The sequence below is a fragment of the Chionomys nivalis genome, chromosome 4 (assembly GCF_950005125.1).
Source record: "Chionomys nivalis chromosome 4, mChiNiv1.1, whole genome shotgun sequence".
NCBI classification, from domain to species: Eukaryota; Metazoa; Chordata; class Mammalia; order Rodentia; family Cricetidae; genus Chionomys; species Chionomys nivalis.
In genome coordinates, this window is record NC_080089.1 from 1,535,424 (window position 1) to 1,546,628 (window position 11,205).

Genomic DNA, 11,205 nt, shown 5'->3' on the forward strand with positions numbered 1-11,205 from the left:
CTGAGATCCTCATGAATGTCTGCGTGCTCTTAGAGTAAAATGAAAAGGATCCCCGCACAGGGCAGGCCTAGACCCTGGCACATGATGCAGAGGCAGAGGGTCAGAGTTTGAGCTTAGCCTGCTGACTCAGAGGAAACAGTCTAAGGCAGGCAGGCAGGCAGGCAAAAAAAACACTGAAAAACATCACACTAAAGAGTAGCCCTGTGGTGCTTGCTTGACTGGCTTCTACATCAGTCACATATCGCAAAGTCTAATTAAGGCTTAGAAAAATTTCAAGTGCCATTTCTAGTTTTCAAGGACAGCATTTGTTGCAAAGCACAACAATTGGTTAAAATTAAAAAAAAAAAAACCTTTCACATACAAGGGAATACATGGAAATACCTTTAAAAAGCCCTCCTTTAGGAGAACATGAGCAAGGAAATCAGGACCACGAGGCGTGCACCCACCCACTGTGACAGTGGAACTGATCTATTGGGAGCTCTCCAAGGCCAGCTGGACTGGGACTGAATAAGCATGGGTTGAAACTGGACTCTCTGAACAAGGCTGACAATGAAGGCTGATGAGAAGCCAAGGACAATGGCACTAGGTTTCGATCCTAATACATGAACTGGCTTTGTGGGAGCGTAGCCTGTTTGGATGCTCACCTTCCTGGACCTAGATAGAAGTGGGAGGACCTTGGTCTTCCTGTAGAGCAGGGAATTTGGACTGCTCTTCAGTATGGAGAGGGAGGGGGAGTGGACTAGGGGGAGGAGAAGTGGAGTGGGGATAGGGGGAGGGGAGGGGGGAGGGGGCAATATGTGGGAGGAGGGGGAGGGAAATGGGAAACGGGGAGCAGTTGGAAATTTTAAGTAAAAAAGAATAAAAAAAATAAATAAAATTTTGATCCAAAAAAAAAAATTAGGATAAGAACCTGTAAGTACTTTGCCACTGTGTCTAGCAACTACTTGTATATGCCTCCAGGGAAGGTGAAAATGTTGCATTCTTAGTCACTTTAAAGAACCCCAAGGTCGGGGATGGTGGAGCATGCCTGAAAACCAGTACCCAGAGATAAGTGGATCTCTGGGAGTTCAAGTCTAGTCTGGTCTACAAAGTGAGTTCAAGGTCATCTAGAGCTGTTATACAAGAAAATGTGTCTCGAAAAACCAATAATAAATAAGTAAATAAATAAATTAAAAAAATAAAACTGTTAAAAAATAAAAAAAAAAGAAATAAAATAGCCCAGCAGAAAACCAAAAAAAAAAAAAAAAAAAAAAAGCCCTCCTTTAGAAGAAATTCTTCTTGGCGAGGTCTGTTTGTTTCTTCCCAGATCATCAGGAACCATAAACATGTCCCCCATGAAAGTGTCTGAAGCAGTCTACATACAGCACAGAAAGGCACAGTGCTGACCACCAGGCCCCTTCACTGCTAGGAAAATGGAGGAGTGATGCGGAAGATAATTCCCTTACAGGAACAGCCTAAGACCCACTTCCTCTGACTAGGACCCATGTCCTAACAGCCCAGTTGCTGTGATGTCACCAATGGGTCATCCATGGAGAAGGTCAGCACAAACACACTTCAATCACCTCTCAGTGGTGCCACCAGACAGAGAGTAAGCACGGGAGCCCTTAGGAGGCTACTCTACATCCATACCATAACAGGTCACAACTTTGATAATGATGTGTTTATTTATTTCATAGAGTGACCCCAGAACACTGTTCCATTTCACTTTGGTGATAGTCATGGGCTCCAGTAAAGCACACTGTCTCCATTCTTTACGTAAGAGTTTTGAACTGAGTGAGCAGCTGGTATGTGTGTGCTATCTGCATATATACAACTCTGACCATGCACCACCTGCTTAGACAATAATGATGACACTGTCAGTGCTTTTTAGTTATTTTTTAAGTGAATTTTTATGTGTGGATGTTTTGCCTGTGTATTTGCCTGTGCACCATGTGTGTGCTTGATGCCTAAGGAAGTCAGAAGAGGGTATCAGGTCCTCAGGAAGTAGAATTTCTAAGAGTTGTGAGTGACTATGTGGGCTCTAGAGTTTAACCCAGGTTCTCTGGAAGAGCAGCCAGTGCATTTAGCTGCTGAGACATCTGTCCAACACATATATTGCTTTTTCCAAGTATGGTATAGAACAATGTATGCCATAGCAATTACATGGATATGTATCATGGGCAGAACTCATCAGTGATTCTGTAACATCAGCAATGAACACTAGTGGCTTGTATGCTCACCCACTTGAATTAGCTTCCCCACTTTACTCACTAGGTGAAAATACTTTTCAGAGGAAGAGATGCACACCTGTGATCCCAGCACTTGGGACACAGGAGCAGGAGAATCTCGAGTTCTTTGAGCTCCTTTACATTCATATCTTCAAAAAAGTTCTCAGAACTGCAGCCTCCAATTCAGGACTCCTTCCCTCCCTCTCTTTCTCCCTGCTTTCTGTTTTGTTTTTCAAGACAGGGTTTCTCTGTGTAGACCTGGCTGTCCTGAAACTCACTTCATAGACTGGCTGGCCTCGAACCAATAGAGACACACCTGCCTCTGCCTCAGGAGTGCTGAGATTAAAGGCATGTGCTACCCTGACCAGTTTCCCTTTCTCTATTAAGCACACTGCAGTATATCACTGGTTTCCACCATCCCCACAGAACCAGTGGTCTTACTAAGATCACTATTATTACTACTCAGTATTTCACAGACACCTAGGATAGGACCAAACATCATAACCCACACTCCCTCTCTCTCCTTTTCCTATTTCTTTCATTTTTCTTTCAAACATCATTGCATATAATCCAGGCTGACCTTGAGTTTATTATAACATGGAAACTGATCTTGAACTCCTAAGTCTCCAGTCTCCACATCCTGTGACTAACTCCATTCCTTGACTTTTGCAAAGTTCTTCTGTCCTGAACTTCCAGGACATTGGCTCTACAGGGTTTATCCCTTTCTATTGTCCCTGTTCAGACTCCTTTGCTCTTCTGTCTTTGAGATCTGTAACACCTAAGCCTCAGGCCATCCAGGGCTTGCTCTTTGAATAGATCTTCTCTGTATGCCCTCTCCACTGGAAATCACAATCTTACGACTTTAAAAAGCAACTGGCCTTAAATGCTACTCGTCCATAGATTCTATATCCAATAGAGACCAACCCTCAACTTCCAGGCATGTGTATGAGAGTTCCTGATCTACAGCCTCGACTTTGATGTTTAATAGACACTTCAGAATGTAAGCCTTCCACTCCAGAGGGAAGCTCTGGATCTCATCCTCAGCAGTTTCTTTTCTCATTTAACCTTTTCCAAACCATGAGTCAGTGCTGATGCAGCCCTGTGCCTCCTCCTTCTTTCCCTCCTCTCCTCACTTTAAAAAAGGAACCAACACCCCAAATACTCATTTATTCTTTGTGTATGTGTGTGTGTGTGTGTGGTGTGCCCACGTACCAACATGTGCATATGAAAGTCAAAGGGACAACTTTCTCACTCCTTCCACCTATATTTGGGTCCCAGGGCTCAAACTCAGGTTTCCAGGCTTGGAAAACAAGCACCTTCGCCCTCTGAACTATCTCCTCAGGCTGACTTTGTACTTTTGTAAATACTTGACAACAGCAATTCATTAAAATTCATGACGACTCTCTCACTGTCACATTATCATTTCATGGACTAGCAAGCTGAGGTATAAAGAGGTGAAAAAACATAGTGAATGGCCCATAAATTATTCCTCATCAGTGCATGAATGAATGACTGTGTGATCTCACTTATGTAATGATTACAACCTAGGGATTCCATAGTTGGGATGTCCCCCAATTGAGCTACAGCCATGTGTACTCAAAGTAGCTGGGATACAGAGGCAAGCTTCCATTCAAGTTGGTCCAAGACACATGAGCATTTGGGGACATTGTTCCTTCTCATATCTTTCCCATTTATGGTTATCTAGAAAAACCTCAGGGTGCCCAGGAAGTTAATTGTTATTATTGTGTATTTGCTGTGCTGAGATAAAATCCAGGGTCTTGGACATGCCAGGCAATGGCTTTACCACTGAGCTCCATCAAGCCCTGCCCAGGAGGTTACTAAATCTGTAGTAGGGCTGTGCCTGGCCCACTTTGTCAGCAGACATACTGATGGTATGTCATCTCTTCCTGAGTACTGGAGACAGGCTAATCAATTGTCTCTTTACCCTAAACAGTAGAGCCTTTCAGTAATGATGTCTTATAGTTGAGGAAACTTTCCAGTGGCCTATTGTATGGGATTGACTCTCTCCTGAATTGAGCAATAGGAAAAGAAACTGTTTGTGGAGACCCAAAGCCATAGGAATGGAGGGGGTCACTTGTACAGACCCAGCTGGCCAACACACCTGCTGTGGAATAATCATTTTGTACACTGTGAAGATGTGTCACTCAGATTGGTTTAATAAAAAGCTGAATGGCCAATATCTAGGTAGGATTTCCAGGCACAGAGGATGCTGGGAAGAAGAAGGATAGAGTAGCGAGGAGCCAATGCCAGGGCCGTATTACAAAGTAGTATAGGCATTACAAAGTAAAGGTAACCAAGTCACATAAAAGAAGTAGATTAAAAGAAATGGGTTATTTAAGTTATAAGGGCTAGTTAGAAACAAACCTAAGCTATCAGCAAAACTTTCATAATTAATAAGGCCCTGTATCATGATCTGGGAGCTGGGTAGTTGCATAGAGTAAGACTCACAACACACACCTGCTGAGCTAGGATGCTGCTAGCCCCCATGTGCATATCCCAAATCTTATCTGTCTGTAGCTGTGTTCTGAGCAAATGGAATTCTCAGAGTGAATGGAGAGCCAGTATTGCTCCTTCTTGGAGCTCTTGAATTCTTTGTCTCCTGAAGCTTGGGGAAGGGATTGTTTTGCAAGGTCTGAGGACAGAGAGGTAGTGGGACTCCTAACTACCAGACACATATCCCGTAGGCAGCACTTCCACTGGTGAGGCCAGACTTCCCCTCTAGCTCCTTCTGTCCCTCTACAGTCTGCCCACTGCAGTCAGTGTGGGATCAGCTGTCACCAGACTGCTCAGTGGACAGCTGTCACTTTATAACTGTCGTACATTCCAGTCTGGAAGGTAACCAGGCACTAAAAGCTGCTTTGCTTCAAGTGGCCAGGGCTCCGGACATCTACACAGAATTAAAGCCTTTTAAATGCAATGTTAGCAAAGTGTGTGATTCTATCAACTGGAAAGGCAGTGGCCCCTCCTTCCTGCTTTCCATTTGTATGTATGTCCTCTTTCCAAGCACCATCAAAGTTGTCAACTCGGTGGCAGAGTTCTTGCCCAGCATGACATCAGCACTGCTGACAGTTTTTCCTTGACAGTTTCACCAGTGACGGGAATGGACCAGAAGGCCTAAGTGCCAGTTACCTCAATAACCCACTGCACTGCAGTTGCTTAAATGAAATAATATCCTTTTCAGAATTGAAAATAAATGGCCACATGAAATTCATATGTGAACTTTCCCAAAACTAAGAGGTAGAAACAACTCAAATGCCTATCAATGAATGAATATGGATAAATAAATTGAGGCATATCCATTCATCTACTAGAATGTTACCTAGCCATATAAAGAAGTGAATTTCTGGTACATGCCACCTTGAAATCATTGTGCTGGGTGGAAAATGAAGGCTATGCACAAAGGGACAGTATTGTATCCTCTATTGATGCAAAATGCTGTCAATAGGAAAAGCTAAATAGACAAAAAGTCAAGGGATTGGGAACTGGCTACTTAAGTGTGTGGCTTGCTTTTGGGCTGATGAGAATGCTGAGCTAGACAGCGGTTGCTTGAGAAAGTGCTAGATGTCAGCAATGGCATATTTTCTGTAATACACATTTTACCACAAAAAGTTTTCATAAAAATCAAAAGGGGGAAAATTCAGGAATATGTGGGCATTATCCCAAATCAAAATTTACTCCTCCTTCCCAAAGAGAAAATTAACCAACTAAAATGGTAACTGTCCAAGTGCATACATTTGTCGGAACTCTTTCACTAAACTCTGCCTCAGTTAAAAGTTCACCAATCAGTGCTTGAGCTGGCATCACAGACCCTAAAGCCTGAGCAGTGCAATCAGCATGGCCCTGGGCAGAGGTGACAGGAGAAGTTCTACATTCTGAAAGGGAAATCTCTGAATCTGTGGGAATGTGATCTTTTTTCCAGCAGGGCTGATTGGTGGGCCAGGTCCTCTGTCTGCTGTGCTCTGTCAGCTCTGAGAAGCACACCACAGTCCCTTACACCTCCACAGAGTTCAGAGGGATTCAGGTGTGGAGTTAGAATGGGGACAGATGTTCTGTGTCAGAGGTCATCATGTGTTCCCACCATGCTGTATCCACGTGTCCATGTTGTCAAGGGTTTCCTTTCCAGACCCAGGAAGCTTGAGTATAACCCACCTAACAGTTTTGTTTATTTTTTTTTATTTTTTATTTTTTTGGTTTTTCGAGACAGGGTTTCTCTGTGGCTTTGGAGCCTGTCCTGGAACTAGCTCTTGTAACCCAGACTGGTTTCGAACTCACAGAGATCCACCTGCCTCTGCCTCTTTGAGTGCTGGGATTAAAGGCGTGTGCCACCACCGCCCGGCAACGTAACAGTTTTTAAGATGGGTGGAGTGACAGAGGCAGGAGGATTGGCAGTTTGAGGTCAACCTGGGCTCTGAAATGAGACACCATTCTACCCCTTCTTTCCACCCAAGCCCTTCATGATCTGCTGTTGGGCAGCCAATAATGACAAATACCCATGGTCATTAAACACGTTTAAAAGCACAGACTGGAAGAGATAGGAAGAGGATCACTGACTGGACATGTGACATCACGTCCAGGCTACCACCGTCAATGCAAAGTGTTTGAATCACCATGTGTTTGGCAAGTGAAAAGAAGGCCTTTGCTTCTTTTTAAATTAGAAGTTGGTTGCTCCAGGAATATGGAAGTCAGGGGCAGGAATAGAAGCTTCCATTAAGACTATTCACAAACTGACACAAACATTGAACAACCTTGACTATACTGATTGACTAGTTGATTTAGCAAGAGTATAGATTGACAGGTAGTCTTAGAAATTTACTTTATATTCCTAATCTGAATCAGCTAGATTCCTTCAGTACCCCCCTCCATCTAATTGAAAGGAACAGCCTCCCAGTTCCCCAGGACCTTTGTCTAGTTTAGTTCCTCTGACTTCTTTTCTGAGCGTTTCATACCGTATAGCAAAGGGGCTGTATGAATAAAATGGTCCAAGGCAAGTGGTGAAGTGGGGGTGTGATTTGAAACTCCAGGGAAAAAATGTAAATAAAAAGGTAATTTAAAAATATTCTAAACCCTACAGTGAATATTGGTTACGTTTCAACCTTTAGAATCTATAATTAGGTCTAGAACTCACATTAAACAGGGCATGGTGGTTTGTGTTTATAATCCTAGTAGGAGTAGAGGCAGAAGGACCAGAATTTCAAGGCTGTCCTCAGCTACAAGTGAACTTGAGGCTAGTTTTGGATTCACATAACCTTGCTTCAAAAAAGGGGGGAGGGGAGAGAAAGAAATAATCAAACTTTCTCCCCTCCACACTAAGCAAGTACATTTTATTAAAATTTTTTTTTTATTTTTAAATTTTAATGTGCCCAGGGGTTGAGGAGATGGTTCATTGGGTAAATCAAATTTAGCACACAAGCATGAAGAGCTGAGTTTGGAATCCAAGCATGGCAGCACACATGTGTAACCCAATCACTCCTACAGGAAATAATGGGAGGTGAAGATATAGAAACCCTAAAGCTCACTCACTGGTCAGCTAACCTGGCTCACTCAGGGGAAAAGTAAGAGAGAGGCCTAGTCTCCAGCCACTGGAAGATAAGAGTCAACCATCAAGGTAGCCTTCTGACTGTCACACATGTTCTCTGGAAAACACGTTCCTCCTCTTTTCCTCCTCCCCCTAAACACACACAAACACATGTATACATATACTCAAATGTACACATGTACAGACACAAACACATATACATATACATACACATACACATATACATACATACACATGACCACACAGATTTTGAAAACCAATCCAATTTTCCAAATCACCCTTGACTAAGAACTGCCAGACTCAGTTAATACCATGTACAGTCAGTACACTAAAAGTATTTCTAGAAGACACAGTCAGGGGTGAGGGCCTGTGGCCTGAGTCAATGGTGTCCATTCCCTATTTCATACATGATTCCCATGTAGCTATGTGAGACCATTCAACTTAAACAAGATTGAAGTGGGGTTGACAGGAGGAAGTCTGAAAAGCTTACACTTTTAAAGAAAAAGTTTTGAAGATTTATTTTATTGCTGGGTGAACACCTTTAATTCCAGCACTTGGGAGGCAGAAGCAAGTGAATTTCTGTGAGTTCGAGGCCAGTCTAGTTTACAAAGTGAGTTCCAGGCCAGGTTCCAAAGCTACACAGAGAAATCCTGTCTTGAAGGCCAAAAAAAAATAAAAAATAAAAAGAAAGAAAAAAGAAAGAAAGAAAGAAAGAAAGAAAGAAAAAGGATTTGTTTTATTTTGTGTGTATGAGTGTTCTGTCCATGTGTCTGTGCACAGCATGTTCCTGGTGTCCTTGGAGGTCAGAAGAGGGAATCAGATCCCATGGATCTGGAGAGTCCACCTACCATGTGGGTGCTAGGAATTGAACCCAGGTCCTCTCCAAGAGCAGCCAGTGCTCTTAACCACGGAGCCGTCTCTCCAGCACACAGCTTACATTTCCTTCTTTCTCTCTAGTGTGCTTGAGTGATATCTGGAGCAGCAGCAGCAGCTTTTCTGTAATGGAGAGAAGATACCTGTGCACATAAAAGCTAATGCACTAAGAACAGCAGAGAGGAAACAGAAAGTAAGGTGCATCTCGGAGGGTTCTGACAGCTGAACTAACAATAAAAGGACTTATTAAGTAACATAAATAGATCCTGTGTAAACCCTGTGATCAGGTTTCTGTAATTTGAGAGCAAAACGATCACAACTACTGTAGTTACAAGCATAATGAAAAGAGGAAGCTAAAAATGGATGGAAATAGAAAATACTATCCTGAGTGAGGTAACCCAGACCCAAAAAGAAGATCATGGGATGTATTCACTCATAATTGGTTTCTAGCCATGGATAGGGGCCACTGAGCCTATAATTTGTGATCCTAAAGAAGCTAAATAAGAGGGTGAACCCAAGGAAAAACATATAGTTATCCACCTGGCTATGGGAAGTAGACAAGATTGCCGGGCAAAAAATTGGAATCTTGGGGGTGGGGTGGGATGGGGGTAAGGGGAGATTGGGAGAGAAAAGTGTGAAGGAGAGTATGGGGGGAACTTGGGGAAATGGGATGATTGGGGATAAAGGAAGGTTGGATAGGGGAGCAGGGAAGCACATATCTTAGTTAAGGGAGCCACCTAAGGGTTGGCAAGAGACTTGAACCTGGAGTGGCTACCAGGTGCCCAGGGCAATGTCCCCAGTTAGTTCCTTGGGCACCTGAGCATAGGGAACCTGAAATGACCCTATCCTATAGCCATACTGATGAATATCTTACATATCACCATAGAACCTTCATCTAGCGATGGATGGAGATAGAGACAGAGACCCACACTGGAGCACCAGACTGAGCTCCCAAGGTCCTAACGAGGAGCCGAAGGAGAGAGAACATGAACAAGGAAGGCAGGACCACGAGGGGTGCACCCACCCATTGAGACAGTGGGGCTGATCTATTGGGAGCTCACCAAGGCCAGCTGGACTGTGACTGAAAAACATGGGATAAAACCGGACTCTCTGACCATGGCGGACAATGAGAGCTGAGGAGAGGCCAAAGACAATGGCACGGAGTTTTGATCCTACTTCATGTTCTGGCTTTGTGGGAGCCTAGACAGTTTGGATGTTCACCTTCCTAGACCTGGATGGAGGGGGGAGGACCTTGGACTTTCCACAGGGCAGGGAACCCTGACTGCTCTTCAGACTGGAGAGGGAGGAGAAGAGGAGTGGGGGGAGGAGGAGAGGGGCGGGAGGAGGGGGAGGGAATTGTGAGGCGGGGAGGAGGCGGAAGATTTTTTTTCAATAAAAGAAAAAAGAAAAGAGGAAGCTAAAACAGGCACTTTATCCTGGGCCAGTTAGAGTTAGCAGCCTGAAACAAACCCAGGCATACACCAGAAGAGGGGACCTCCACTAAGGAATTGCCTCCAGCAGATCGGCAGCAGGACTTGGGTGCTGTCTCATGCCCTCTGGGTCCTTCCTCCCTGGGACCTCATCTCTGCTTCCTGCTCCAGGACTCAAAGGGATCCCCTGGTGAGCTCATGCAACACATCAGGCTTGCCATCTGGAAGGCACAGACTCTCAGCATCACTGCCATGGCTGAGATGCATAGGGCTTTCAGTCTTACTTTTCACACTGACCTGCAGAATGAGGCACCAAGAAACAAGTCTCTGTGGGCAGCTGCCAGTCAGCAGGCTCATCTGTTCCTTCTCTAGCATCTGCCAAAAGCAGTTTCCCTTTTCTACAGTTCAGTCTTACAATAGAAGACTGGCCTGAGGCAGGTGCTCATTCCTGTCCGGGTCGCTGTGGCCAGAGGAGGACCGCAATATGTCTGGCTTTTCACACACCTGCCTGAGGTACTGGGACTCACTGGGGGGCAGGGAGCTCAGAGTAGTCCTGGTGCAAGAAAGGGGTGAGCTGGCCCTAGAGGCATATTCCTATAACCCCACCTACTTGGGAGACTAAGGGAGGAAGCTCACAAGTTCCAAGGCCACATGAGTAATTTAATGACAACCTGTCTCAAAATAAAAAGAGGCTGGGACAAAAATAAAGGGCTTCCCACGACATGAGAGGTCACAGTCTCTCAGATATCTGTAATGCTGTTTAGCTTTTTGTTAATTTGACACAAGCTGGTGCCATCTTGGAAGAGGTGTCTCAGCTGAGAAAACTTCTCCATCACAGCATCTTCTTGACAGATGATTGATGCAGGAGGGTCCAGCCCATAGTGAGTGGTGACACTCCTGGGCAGGTAGTGTTGGGGTGCGTAAGAAAGCAACCTGAGCAAGCTATGAGGATCAAGCCAGTGAGCAGAGTTCCTCCATCATGTCTGCCTCAGTTCCTGCCTCCAGATTCCTGCCTTGCCGGGATGATGGACTGCTTGCTATAAGCTGTAAACTAAGGCTTTTCCTTGAGCTTCTTTTTGTCATGATGTTTAATCAACAACCAATGGAAAATGAAGGCAGCTGCTGAGGAGCGAGGGAT